Consider the following 14,749-nt stretch of genomic DNA (forward strand, 5'->3'; position numbering starts at 1 on the left):
AGGTCATTGCAAATTTACTAAGTTAAGATGAAGTCATACTGGGGTAGGGTGGGTCCTTAAACCAATAGGATTGATGTCCTTATTAGAAGAAACACAGAGACACAGACTCACTGGGGACAATGTCATGTGGCACTGGAGGCAAAGGCTGAAGTGCTGCAGCTGCAAGCCAAGGGATGCAAGGATTGCCCACAAACTGCCAGAGCCAAGACGAGGTGCACAATGAGTCCCCCCTCCAGGTGTCACAGGGAGAATGGTACCATGGAAACCTTTTTTGGGGGGCTTCTATCCTCCAGAACTGGGAGGCAATACATTTCTGTTGTTTTAATACACTCACCTTGTGGCACTTCTTCATGGAAGCCCAAGAAAACTAATAAAAAATTCTGACAAACTTATGGGAGGCATCCATTGCACTTTACTTACTGTTTCTAATGCCTACACTTTATGTCCTTAATCATCCTAAAAGCTCCTTGAGGATGAGTAACACATTTGAAACCACTCAAAACATCTATTACTTAACCCAGAACATATAATATGCTTCACATTTGCCTGTGGGTCCTGGAAGAATGTGTGTTCAGCCAAGGACATGGGGTCGGGAGGAAACAGAAGACAGCACTGCCCATCTCCGTCCTGGGGAATGAGAGCCAGTCAACCAGATGGAGCCTCCTTCCTCATCTCTGCAATCCACAGCCCACATCATTTCCTCAAGACCCTTCTTACCTTTTACCGATTTTCTTCTAGCTAAGAAAAATGTTATTTTTAACCCTTTCTCGCTTGCAGGTCTAATTTTGCATGCTCCAAATTCTAATTTGTCCTTCCCTTCCTGGATTCGTTTTTGCTGCTTTAAAAGAATTCCGATATTTTAAAAGTAGAAATACAAAGGAAGTCCACTTTACTGATCTACTGTAAATATTAAATGACAAAAATCATATGAGGTAGCTTTTTGAGCGTATAAGTTGTTCAACAGCTGTTATCAATTGTGGCCAGCCCAAAATACCTTCATCCCTTACATTCTCAACTGCAGGACACAGGGCAGTGGGAATATGTCTTGCATGACTAGAGATGCCAGAGCCTTAGAGACTCTCTAAATGCTAGCCAAATAAAAGTCTTTCTTTTTTTTTTTTCTTTTGAGACAGGGTCTCATTCTATCACCCAGGCTGGAGTGCAGTGGCACAATCATAGCTCAGGCTATCCTCCTAACTCAGCCTCCTGAGTACTGAGCAGATGAGAGCACAGGCATGGACCACCATGCCAGGCTAATTTTATATATATATATATATATATGTATGTGTGTGTATATATATATGTGTGTGTGTGTGTGTGTGTGTGTGTGTGTGTGTGTGTATATATATATATATATATATTTTTTTTTTTTTTTTTTTCCTGAGACAGAGTTTCACTCAGTCACCCAGGCTGGAGTGCAGTGGCATGATCTCGGCTCACTGCAACCTCCACCTCCTGGGTTCAAGTGACTCTCCTGCCTCTGACTCCCAAGTAGCTGGGATTACAGGCACGTGCCACCATGCCCAGCTAATTTTTTGTATTTTTAGTAGAGACAGGGTTTCACCATGTTGGCCAGGCTAGTCTCGAACTCCTGACCTTGAGTGATCCACCTGCCTCAGCCTCCTAAAATTTTTAATATTTGTAGAGCCGAGGTCTCAGCCCAGCCTGGTCTCAAACTCCTGGGCTCAAGCAGTCCTCCGGCCTCAGCCTCCCAAAGTGCTGGGACTACAGGAATGAGCCACTGTACCAAGTCAAAAGTATTTCTTAATATATAGGAATCTCCTGAGAAGGCTTTGTTCTCTTCAAATTTACATATGTATATGGTAACATTAAGAGAGTAGAACAAATTAACATAAAAATCCTATATTTAATCAAAAGACCATAGTTTATCCCCCTACTTAGGAATTTTCTAAGTAGACACTAAACTGAACGAAGACACTATAAAGCCTGTAAAGGAAGATTTCAGCAAAGGTAACTTTATTTGGGAGTTTTTTTTTTCTTTTTAGCCCACTGAAATCCCGAAATTCAAAGACAAATTATATCAGCATCAACTGGAATTTTTTTAAAAAGCAGTTTGTGAGACCCTGCCTGCCACCTCCTTCCATTCCATTCTGACTTGTTAAATAGGAATACTGTCATGGGATCTTCATTTTCAATGAATTCCCAGGCAACTCTACTACACAGACAGGAGTCTACCAAGGCCAATTTCAGATTCTCAAAGGTGGGAATCTTACATGGCAGGCCAAGTGTTCTTATGACTGTTAAAGAAAAACTTATTCAGTGATTATTGTTAAAGCACAGTAAGGAAGACTTTATTCAGGATCATTGTGATACATATGGGAGCCACTGCAATGGGATCTTGCAATGGGAGAGAGAGATCAGGTTCCACTGCAAATACAACATAGACAAGTGGAAATGTGTAGCCACTTGTCTATGTGTAGCTAGAGAGGAGCCAGATGCAGGTCGGTGGATACAAGATTACTAAAAGAGGTAAAGGGGATTTTGGCTAGACAGACCTGAGAACATTCTGGTTGAAAACAGACCTGAGTAGTGGTATGTCACCTGGGGGATGGTGAGGATTAGTAAACTGATCAAATATCAAGGATGGGAAGTACTTGCTAAACTGACATAACAGAGTTCTTTGCTGTTTTACAAGGAAGTGGACAGATAGGCATAGGACAAGATTCAAGAGCCTGAGTCAAATTGGCCAAAGAATCTTTGTCATGGGTAGGGACAAAATTCAGGGCACATGGAGATCTGGGGTGAGTACAAGGAGGACACAAAGATCTTAGTGAAGGGCCTCAAAACACAATATTAAAGAGACCAAAAAACTCTTTTTCTATTTTATAGAAGCATAATATTCAAAACGCTCACCTGGTCTGAACATGCTTTAGAGGAGGGCCCTGTGCAGTGACTTCTGCCTTTCTTTGCTTTCTTTTCCAAAACTACCTCTAAAGGCAAAGCTGTAAAATTAGGGGTTTGAGGTCTGACCCTCTGCTGGAATTAATTTTCCTGGGCAAATATTCCCCAATAAATCACAAATAATTTATTAAACTCAGAAGGAAAATAACTTAAGGAGATGAAGGTGTAAAGTTTAATTTTTTTTAACAACAAAAAAATCTCATCTCTTTTTTGTGAACACCAAATTTTCTGTGTAAGAAAAAGACATATCGCATATGCATGGAAATCAATACATCCATATTGTATTCAAACAGTGCCGATGGAACTAACAAATGCATAATCAGTCTAGCCCATTCCTTTGAAAATAAATTGATTTTTCAGCACTTTTCCCCGAACTCCAGTTGCTTTGAAAACAAAAATCATTTTCTTTCTTTCTGACACCGGTGCATTTTAAATGTGAGCATTTTCTCATCTAATGATTGTTTTTGTGGGTTTCTCCCACTGATTGGACATATCTAATTATCCAAATAGCTATTTAAATAGAATATATTTTCAGTTGTGCCTTTAAAGTGTAGCTTGAGGAGATGTAGTTTTCTGTGACCTTTAAACCACAGCCACCTTCCTCTACTCAGCTCTGAATGAAATATGGCACCACAAACAATCTTGACTCCAGCACTTATGGATTGTTATTGAAATCTACATGTTATAATTTTTTAATTGCCAAATGCGGCAGCTACATGGCCATAAAAGGTGATTGAAAGTGTTTGTACAAGATGTAAAACTGGTTGTTTTCCCCCTGTAATAGGATATGAACCCAGATTTATCACTGATGCTTCTTTTCTGTTGACATTTTTATGAAAATGAATGGAGTTTGGGAGACTTTGCCCCACTTTGTTCAGCCTTGACTGGAGACCTTACTGTAGTGTTTGTCACCGATGTGTTACCCACTTTTTGAAAATCATCCTAGATGGAAGTATGATCATTTATATAAAATCCTCTAGTGTGACTTTATGGTGAGGATCTGACTCAGTTGGCTATTCAGATATATTATATTTGTTAATTATTTTGTACATATAGTTTTGCCAAAACCCACTATTTCACTAAGCATTTGCATTGCAATCGTTTTTCTCTTCCTTCATGTGTAACTGATACAATAATTGCCCTTAAAAGTACTGCATTTGACATACTATACATAAATAAGTGAATATGAGACTATATAAGTACTGCTTTATGATACTGTAATTGGGATATTACTACATCGTCTTCATTTTGAACCAAAGGATCTGAATTGAATTTTGGTTCTTGGGTTGTGTAATTTTAAGGACTGAAATGTATAGCAATAATAACAACCTTCTGATTTTTTAAGCAGCTTCCTCTGATGGCATTCTTTTCCTTTCACTTGGATGCCAGCCTCACCAGCCTTCTCTTAGTTCTTGGCAAAAGTCAAACTCCTCTGGCCATAGAAAAACCCTATGCAAATGTGCAAATGTTGTTTCTTTTACTCAGAATGCCTACCCTACTCCTACAAACCACCTTCTACACTTCACTTAATTAATTTCTACTCAGCTATAGATTTAAGCTTACATGTGATTTTCTCAGGAAACCTTTCTCTCGTGTCCATAACCACATAGTCCACATCACTAAGTCTTCTCCGTAAACAGCACTTGTCACAATTTCACATAGTTTGCATGAGATTTTGAGGCCAGGGTGAAAATGGAATGGCTGGACCTAACCAGCAGGGACTTAAATGCATAAATTTTATTTGCCATTGGTGATTTTCAACAGAGATATGGCATGACAGATTTATCTTTTAGAGGGATCACTCTGGCAGCAATAAATAGTAGACAAGATGTGATTTATTTAAGAAACACTAGAGTAACTTGGGGATTAAGATTTGGTGTTGAACTTGATATGGCTAAAGGGACAAGAAGTGTGAGGCAACCTGTGGTTTTCTGGCTGGGCGACTGGGTAAATGGTCAGGTGCTCAGACAAGAAACAATGCAGATGAGGATGGACAGAAACAGGTAATTGTTCTGTCTAAAGCAGGATGAGCCTGAGGTCTCTGCAAATTAGCCAAATGGATGTAAAGATCAGATATAGATATGTAAAAGTCATCAACACAATTAATTGGTAGTCTAAATTGTGAGAGCTTTTGCGCTCGTCCAGAAAAAAAAAAAAGATGAACAAAAAGATGAACATTAAGACAGCCATGAGTAGAGAGTAGAGAATCCATAAATAACAGAGGTAAAGAGAGAAAAAGGACTGTGGAATATAGGCTGAGACCTCCAGAGGGTATGTTGCCAAAGCTGTTAGGATAATGGATTTCCAAGAAAGATCAAGATCAAGGGACAAACAGTAGCTCAGGGAGAAGACAGACAGGTTCAGTGAAATAAATGATGCAACATATTTATTGGACAAGGCCTAGTTTCAGTAGCAATGTAAGGTAAATATGGTTAACAATAATTTAGTGTATATTTTTAAAAAGCTACAAGAGAGAACTTTGAATGTTCATATCACAAAGAAATGATAAATGTTCAAGGTGATGACTATGCCAAATGCCCTGATTTGATCCTTACACATTGTGTACATAGGCTGACATATCACTCTATATCTCATAAATATATATAATTATTATATGTCACCTAAAAATAAAAGGAAAAAATATATTTCTAAGAGTAGTGTTTGGGGATTGGTGAGAGGCAGAAGCCCAACAATACAGACAAGGTCAAGTTCCTTTGCTCCGGGTGTCCCAAGCACCAGTACAGTGGGTAGTGTAGGTTGTCCCATGATATAAGAAGCTCTGATGGGCATTTTTATTATTTTTTAATTTTGGATATATGGGACATACGGTTATTGCACAGATCAAGAAACTGAGACATAAAAAAATGTAAGGAGTTTCTCCAGGATCACATGACAAGTAACTAGCAGAGGCCTCAGCTTGGCTCTGTTATGGAACTCCAAGGAGCAGCACATTTCTCCTTCCCCCTCAATGACATGGCCATTCTAGTAACCACATGGAGCTCTGGAGACAGCCAATTGCCTTTCCAGTCTCAGCAGATTTCACTGTCCTCTTGACTATGTTGGTACCTGGAAGTTGACTTGACACAGAATCAAGTCATAAATAAAGAGAAAACCTTCCGGTGAGATTTTGTGAATATCACTACAATGTTTTCCTAAAAAATATTCTACACATTGGCAACTCCTTATCACTACTGCAGCTCCTATTCTGCTGTGAGTAGCTGATATTATTAGCAAAAAGGCAGGGAATGAAGATTTCCATAACTGCATTTCAAGGGATCTGTTAAAACTTTTAACATCTTCATTAAGAGATCTGCCTTTTCAAGACTATCTTGACCACCAGTTTTCCAGCTGGACATTTAGAGTTTTAAATGTCCACTGATATTAGTTCCATATCGCTACTTCTCTCACATCTAACATTTTACACAAAAAGACTAGATTTCACATAAATTCCTACAGCAGGGATATGGAAGACAAAGGAAAGCAAATGCAGGATGCAGATGCTAAAATCTGTGCAACAAACCACCATGACACACGTTTATCTATGTAACAAACCTTCACATGTACCCCTGAACTTAAAATAAAAGTATAAAAAAAAGAAAAATTGGCCAGGTGATGTGGCTCCCACCTGTAATCCCAGCACTTTGGGAGGCCAAGGCAGGTGGATCACCAGAGGTCGGGAGTTCGAGATCAGCCTGATCAACATGGAGAAACCCCATCTCTACTAAAAATACAAAATTAGCCGAGCGTGGTGGCTCATGCATGTAATCCCAGCTACTCAGGAGGCTGAGGCAGGAGAATCGCTCTAACCTGGGAGGCAGAGGTTTCGGTGAGCCAAGATCATGCCATTGCACTCCAGCCTGGGCAACAAGAGCAAAACTGTCCAAAATAAAAAAGAGAAAAAAGAAAAGGAAAAAGGAGAGAAAAGGAAAAAGGAAAGAAAAGGAAAAAGGAAAGGAAAGGAAAAGAAAGGAAAGGAAAGGAGAAAGGAAAGGAAAGGAAAGGAGAAAGGAAAGGAAAGGAGAAAGGAAAGGAAAGGAGAAAGGAAAGGAAAGGAAAGGAAAGGAAAGGAGAAAGGAAAGGAAAGGAGAAAGGAAAGGAAAGGAGAAAGGAAAGGAAAGGAAAGGAGAAAGGAAAGGAAAGGGAAAAACTTACTGAAATTTTGCTCATCATAACAAAACTTTGGAGATAATTTAAATGTCTTTCAATAATAGACTGATTGCATAAATTAAGCCACACACATACCAGTCAGTGTGCATATACTCACATCTATCACATACACACAAGCATACACACTGGAATACAAAGAAATCATTAAAAATACCTATACCTTGTTAAATTTTTAAAATGCAAATTGTAAAGCTCATGTAGAACTAATATTATTTTGTAAAATTATATACATATGTATATATGTGCCTAGAGATGTCTCTAAATAGAATCTCATGAAAATGTGAGCTTTACTGAGCTCTGCATAATACAATTTGAGGCAATTTTTAGTTTTTTCACGGTATTTTTTGGTATAGTTTGAATCGTTTAGAAAAGTATATGCCATGTTTACAGAAACAATAAGATGGTTTTTACATAAAACATATTTTTAAAAAAGACTTTGTGAGTGAGAAGCACTTTCAGAATGTTAGAGTAAGGACCACCAAAAATCTGATCATCCATGAAAGCAATAAAGACAGTGGCAACAATCGTCAATTAAAAAATCAACTTTAAAAATTATTGATTTATGTGTTTAACTTGCAAGTAAAAATTATATATATAGTTATATATAATTATATAGCTATACATAAATATATATAAATATATATATATATATGGTATACAACATGCTTTCTTGACATATGTATACATTGTGGAAAGGCAATACCAAGCTATTTTACAAATACATCCTTCACATACTTCTCATTTTTTGTGTATGGTAACAATACTTAAAATCTACTGTCTTAGAAATTTTCAGATATACTCTATTTTGTTACAAACTGCAGTCACTGTGATGTACAATAGATCTCTTGAAGTTATTCCCACTAAGTGAAATTTTGTACCCTTTAACCAACATCTCCCTATTCCCACTACCGCAGCCTGTGGTAACTATCACTTTACTCTGTCTCTGAGTTTGACTTTTTGACACTCCATATATAAGTGAAATGGTGCAGTATTTGTCTTTCTGTGCTTGGTCTATTTCACTTAGTATAATGTCCTCCAGTTTCATCCATGCTGTAGAAAATGTCAGGATTTCCTTCTTTTTAAAGGCTGAATTGCATTCCTTTGTGTACATTTACCACATTTTCTTTATCAATTTATCTGTTGATGGACACTTAGGTTGGTTCCATATCTTGATTGTTTTGAATAATACTGCAATGAATATGGGAGTGTGGATATCCCTTTAAAATACTGATTTCATATCCTTTCAAAATAAATCCCATAGTGAGATTGCTGGATCATATAATAGTCCTATTTTTAATTCTTTGAGGAACCACCATACTGTTTTCCATAATGCCTGTGTTTATTTGCCTTCCAACCAACAGTGCACAAAGGTTCCCTTTTTTCCACACCCTTTCAAACATTTGTTATCTTTTGTCATATTTATAACAGCCATTCTAATACAATTGAGATGAAATCTTATTATCTCATTATAATTTTAATTTTCATTTCCCTGTTATTAGTGAGAAGCATTTTTTTTTTCACATACCTTTTGGCCATTGGTATGCCTTTTTTAGAGAAATGTCTACGCAGATCTTTTGTCCATTTTTTTAACTGGATTATTTGTTTTCTTACTATTGAGTTGTCAAAATTAACTTTCTCAGAACTCTGCAAATTAACAAAAGACTTGAAACAACCTAAGGACTGTTTGTTCAAAACAAGTGGCTGAGTCTCAGTGAGCTTTATTATCTTTCAGCTCATCTCATTCTCATCTTACTCTCCCCAACTACTCAGTCACCTTGAAAACCAACAGCCTCTCAGTTATGGTGAAAACTAGCAGCCTGGTGGCAACTGCCATGGACAGAGGGATGTGGAGCTCCAAAAAGGTTTTATTATCAGAAAATTGTCATTATTTGACCTATCTGGCAGCTCCTTGGAAATCCCCAACACACACGCACATACACAAGATCGTGTTTATTTGATTTTACTTAGAACTGACTGTTGCTCAGTGACAACAGCTATTTCTCCACGGTATATATATATATATTTGGCAATATAAGAGGCAATTATTTAACATGAGAGCTGCCCGAGTTGATGATAAAAATTGGATCAAACAAAAGCATGACTAACAACTTAAAAGGCGAGCCAGAGAAAGAGCTATTCATAGGAAACTTTGGAAAGCTCCAACATATTTCTGAAAATCTAGAAGGCCGGGCACATGCATAGGTTGCTTGCATGCCTTGGAGAAGGCCCTAAGTCTCATCAGAGTGACTTTAAAGTTCTTTGCAAGTAGGAAGTGAATTCTAAGGCAGGATTCTAAACCACCAGTGTTGCAGTTTGCCCCAATATGCACACAAAGGCTCTAAGCAAAGGATGAGAGATTGAGTCAAGTGAGACTTTTAACAAAATCTCTGTCCAGTAATTTGCTGTCACCTAAGTTAACTGAGTAGAGACTAGAGTGGACACACATGAAAAAGAATACAGGCTTTACAGAATTGACTCAAAAGTCACTTTAAAAAAAAGCAACAATAACAAATCCTGGAGATAGGGAGGAATTTTGATTTCCAGACTTGCCAAATTATACTATTTAAATGTCTATTTTTCAACAAAAATCATGAGACAGGCAAGAAACAGGAAATGCTGGTATAAACACTAATGTTAATATCAGGAGCAAGACAAGATTATCCACTCTCATCATTTCTATTCAACAAAAGACAATAAAATAAATAAATATTGGAAAGGAGAATCAAAACTGTCTTTACTTGCAGATAGGTCCGTATATAAGACATGATCTTACATATACAGAAAATGTTAGTGAGCATAAAACAACCTGTTGGAACTTAATAAATGAATTCAGTAAGGCTGCAGGATAAAAGATCAATATACAAAAACCAATTGTATTTCCATACACAAGCAATAAACAACCAAAAATGAATTTTTAAAAATAGTTGCATTTACAATATATCTAAAAAGATGAAACACTTGATAATACATTTCACAGGTACAAGACTTGTACAATGAAGACTACAAAATAGTGCTGAAATAAATAAGACCTAAATAACTGGAGATATCCCATATTTATGGATCATAAGAATATTGTTAAGATGTCAATTATCCAAAACAAATCTACAGATTCAACACAATCCCTATCAAAATCTCAGCTGATCTTCTCATACAGAGTAACCTATCTATATAGAAAAAAATATGAAAATGCAATGGACCCAAAATAGCCAGAACAATCTTGAAAACGAAGAATATATTTAGACAACCCACACAACCTGATTTTAAAACTTAAAAAGCTGAAAAGCTACAATAACCAAGAAAGTGTGGTACTTGTATAAGGCTATATAAATATAGTCAAATATAATTTGGAAGCCAGAAATAAACTACTATATAACGGTCAATTGATTTTAAACAAGGATATCAAGGCAATTAAATGGGGAAAAATAGTCTTTTTAAGAAATAGTGTTGAGACAAGTAGATATTTACTTAGAAATCAATGAAGCTGAACCCCCACCTTAAGTCATATGCAGAAATAACTCAAAATGGCTCATAGATATAAATGTCAATGCAAAATTTAAAGTACAATTTTAGAAAAAACAAAAACATAGCTGTAAATTGTTGTGACCTCAGATTAGGCAATAATTTCTTAATGAATGATAGATATCAAATGCCCAAGTGACCCAAAAGAAGTAGATCAATTAGGTTTGATTAAAATGTTTTGAAAAACTGTGCTGCACAATCAGGAAAGTAAAAAACAACCTACAGAATGAGAGAAAGTATACGCAAATCATACACTTAGTAAGGAAAAAGTATCAAGAAAAAAACAGGTTACATTTCTATCTAGATGGACACTCCCAGCTGATGAACTCATTAGCCAAAAGATAATTGCAAGTAACCCAGTTAAGCAATGAGTAAAGTATTTGAATAGACAGCTCTTCAAAGAAGATATACAAATGACCAACGATCACAAGAAAAGATTCTCAATACCATTTTATTAGTCATTAGGGAAATGCAAATCAAAATCACAGTGAGCTATCTCTTCACAATCACCATAGGCAACTAAAATAAAAAAGATGACACTATATGATATGAAAGATGTGGAGAAATTGGAAGCCTCAAATATTCCTGTTGGAATTGTAAAATTGTGCAGCCATTTTAGAAAACAGTTCAACAATTTCTGAAAATGTCAAGAACAGGGTGTTATCATATTACCTACCAATTTCACTCCTAGACTTACACCTGAGAGAATTGAAAGTATATGTTTATACAAACCCTGTACATGAATGTTCCTAACAGCATTATTCTTAACAGTTAAAAGTAGAAAAACCCAAATGCCTATCAACTAATAAATACTTAAATAAAATATGATCTACCCATACCATAGAATGTTATTTAGTAATAAAAAGGAATGAAGCACTGATACACACTGCAACATGAGCCAACGTTGAAAATATTATGCTAAAGGACAGAAGCCACGTATGGGACATGCAATGAATGATCCCATTTATATTAAATGGCCAGAATAGGCAAGTCTGTAGATACAGAATGTAGATCACTGGTTTCCAGGAGATGGAGGAAGGGGTAAGTTGGGAATGTATGCCAACGTTTACAGGCTTCTTTCTGGAATGATGAGAATGTTCCGAAATTTGATAGTGGTGATGGTTGTCCACTTCTGTGAATATACTAAAAACCATTGAATCATACACTTTAAAAGGGTGAACTTCAGGGTATGTGAATTATATTTCAATAAAACTGTTATTGGAGAAAAAAGATGGTGTGATGGGCACTCTCTGGATCAAGGAACAGAAGAAAGACACTGCAATCCTTGTTACAACAGAGTGACATGGAAATGGGCTGGTGATGGGAGTTTCCTTCAGAAGCTTCACCTCAAATCTGTCTGACATTAGGCAATAATATGGTCCTTATTTGCTCAAAAATAAATTTTCAGTGATACGCATCTTATCTTTACCCTTTAGGTTTTTCTGGGTAACATTTTACAGTAATCCACATGGTCCTCTTTTGCTGTCTGATCTCTCACATTCTTTCCTAAGTTATTGTGGGGGGCCCTGCAAAACACAAGCATTGAACAGGAAAGTTGTTCTTAAGCACAATCTTGATATTATACTTTTTTATCTGTAATTGCAAATTCAGCATAAATCTCTGTTTTATCACACTAATGATTATTATAATTTGCTTATTTTAAACCCGATTATTTTTCAATTAGAAACTCAAATGATTTCCCAAGTTCCTACGTTCACCTTTAAATGGCAGAGGCACTCCACATAGACAATTTCAGTTACAATTTAAAATACTGTGTAATGAGGATTTTTAAATGTTAATTAAAATATTGTGATAAGAAAACCAATCTTATTAACGATAAGATGATAAATATCCAATTATTTCTTGACAAAAATCTCTACCAGCTGCTTTTAGTATTTCATGAATGTGTGAAAGAAACAGAATAGAGGAGTTTTTACGACTTTTTTAGAACTTTTGGTAATTTCCCTCTATCCTCCAAAAACTGACAGTTCATTCACAATCTGCTTGGTCCTGTTATTAGCAGGTTAAGCAGGGAAAGGACTTTGAGGCTGTAGAAACAATATATGTAAGGGGACTGAGGACAAGGATGAAAACAACTCCAGAGAACTCAGATTCATTCAGTATAATTGGGATCCAAGTTAAATAAAGAAAAGCACCATGTACCTTATTATTTATCTCATTTAACCCTTTAATAAAACCTGTAAGCTTGACATGATACATGTACACTAAATACATGTACATTATACATGTACATTAATCATTAGTGTGATAAAACAGAGATTTATGCTGAATTTGCAATTACAGATAAAAAAGTATAATATCAAGATTGTGCTTAAGAACAACTTTCATGTTCAATGCTTGTGTTCTGCAGGCCCCCCCACAATAACTTAGGAAAGAATGTGAGAGATCAGGCAGCAAAAGAGGACCATGTGGATTACTGTAAAATGTTATCATCCAGAAAAATCTAAAGGGTAAAGGTAAGATGCGTATCACTGAAAATCTATTTTACATTATACATTATACATGGCTCAGCCTGAGAGGTGGCTTGCACCAACTCACAAAGCCCTGAATGAGTAGAGCTGAGTCTCAAACTCATTCTCATCATTCCAAGTCTTCTGTACCATAAAGAAGAGTCTTTGTCTCTACCACGGCTTCCTCTCAATGTTACTGCTGTGAAGAAAAGGTCCTGAGCAGACAGAGTTGTAAAATGAACAGAGGATTGAAAAACAAGGGACACCAGATTGGATGAAGGATCTGTGTCTCACTCTTTCCTCACAACTCTGTGGCTGATGCTGCTTTCCTGGGCTCACAGATCCCATCCTTATGGGAACCTACTGAACTAAAGGGGTATTTCAGGTTGTATTTCTGAATAGATGGACACCTCAGCAGGTGAACTCTTTGGCTAAAAGATAATTCAATGCAATGATCGATGACTACGCCATGACTGACTTGCTATTTGATGAATGATCAGAGTGTCTTGCTGACCAGAGTTGAAATAGATGTTCACACAGAGACAGCCCCAAACTTTCAAATTAAGCCATCTCTTAGTAACAGTTTAGTATATGTCAAAATTTTTTAAACCAAAACTGAGGAATAGGAAAGAAGTATTTGAATGTGAGGAAAAAACACCACTTACATCACTGATCAGTCTTTCAAAGTAGAAATTAAAATATTCAAGAATATTCTCTATGAGCCTTTCCTAAAGGCTGCATACCCAGCAGTGAACTAGTGTTCTGTTAAATAAATAAAACATAAAAGGCCCAGTTCACCTGCACTATAGCCAGCTAGTAAAATTCAGAACATATGAGGGGGACAAAAAGAAGTAACAGACCAACACAAGTGAATAATTAAAGGAATCGTGAAGTGTTAAGAATGGTGGACCACGGCTACACCATTTATGGCCTGTGAGACTTCAAACATGCTACTTAGCATCTCTAACTCAGTTTTCCTGTCTGAAAAATGGGGATGATACACTCAATTGCTTATTTTGTTATTACTATAAATGCTATTATGTATACAAAGCATCTCACACAGCTTTTGATAAATATTAAATGTTCGATAAAAGCTAATCATTATTTAGCAATTGAGAAATTATTTGTAATTGCAGCTAAAATGTTTGTGATCTCAAATAAGTCCTTCATCCTTGGTTAGAATCTGGTTAATATAAATGTCAAAATCAATCTAGACAGAGCATCCTAAAATCTTCTGGCCTCAATTGAAAGAATCCAAAAGTTTGTGTAATAGCGTACGTCACTTTGCCTGTCTGATTATCCATACGCTCATCAGGGTTTTGAGCATTTTTTACCTTCTTACTTCTTTTGGTATACTAGATTAGTCAAACATCTGCCCTTGTGTGCTGATGAGAGTAACTTGAGCTAGGACACAAATTACCTTGACACCCTGTTCCAGAGATCGGAAATGCTATTTTCACGTATCTGCTAATAGCTGTCCTCCCCAGTAGTGCCCATGTGACCTTTAAATATCACAGAAGCTAAGTGTCAAAGGAGAATAATAATGCCATTTTAATTGATTGGTAAATTATTGAGCAGCGTTGGCTAATACTCCGTTAACACCTCTTTCCTCTCCCTTTCCCACTCCATCTTACTGGAACAAATCATTATGCTCTCTGGAGGGTTCCTGC

The sequence above is a fragment of the Gorilla gorilla genome, chromosome 11 (genome assembly GCF_029281585.2).
Source record: "Gorilla gorilla gorilla isolate KB3781 chromosome 11, NHGRI_mGorGor1-v2.1_pri, whole genome shotgun sequence".
Taxonomy (NCBI): Eukaryota; Metazoa; Chordata; class Mammalia; order Primates; family Hominidae; genus Gorilla; species Gorilla gorilla.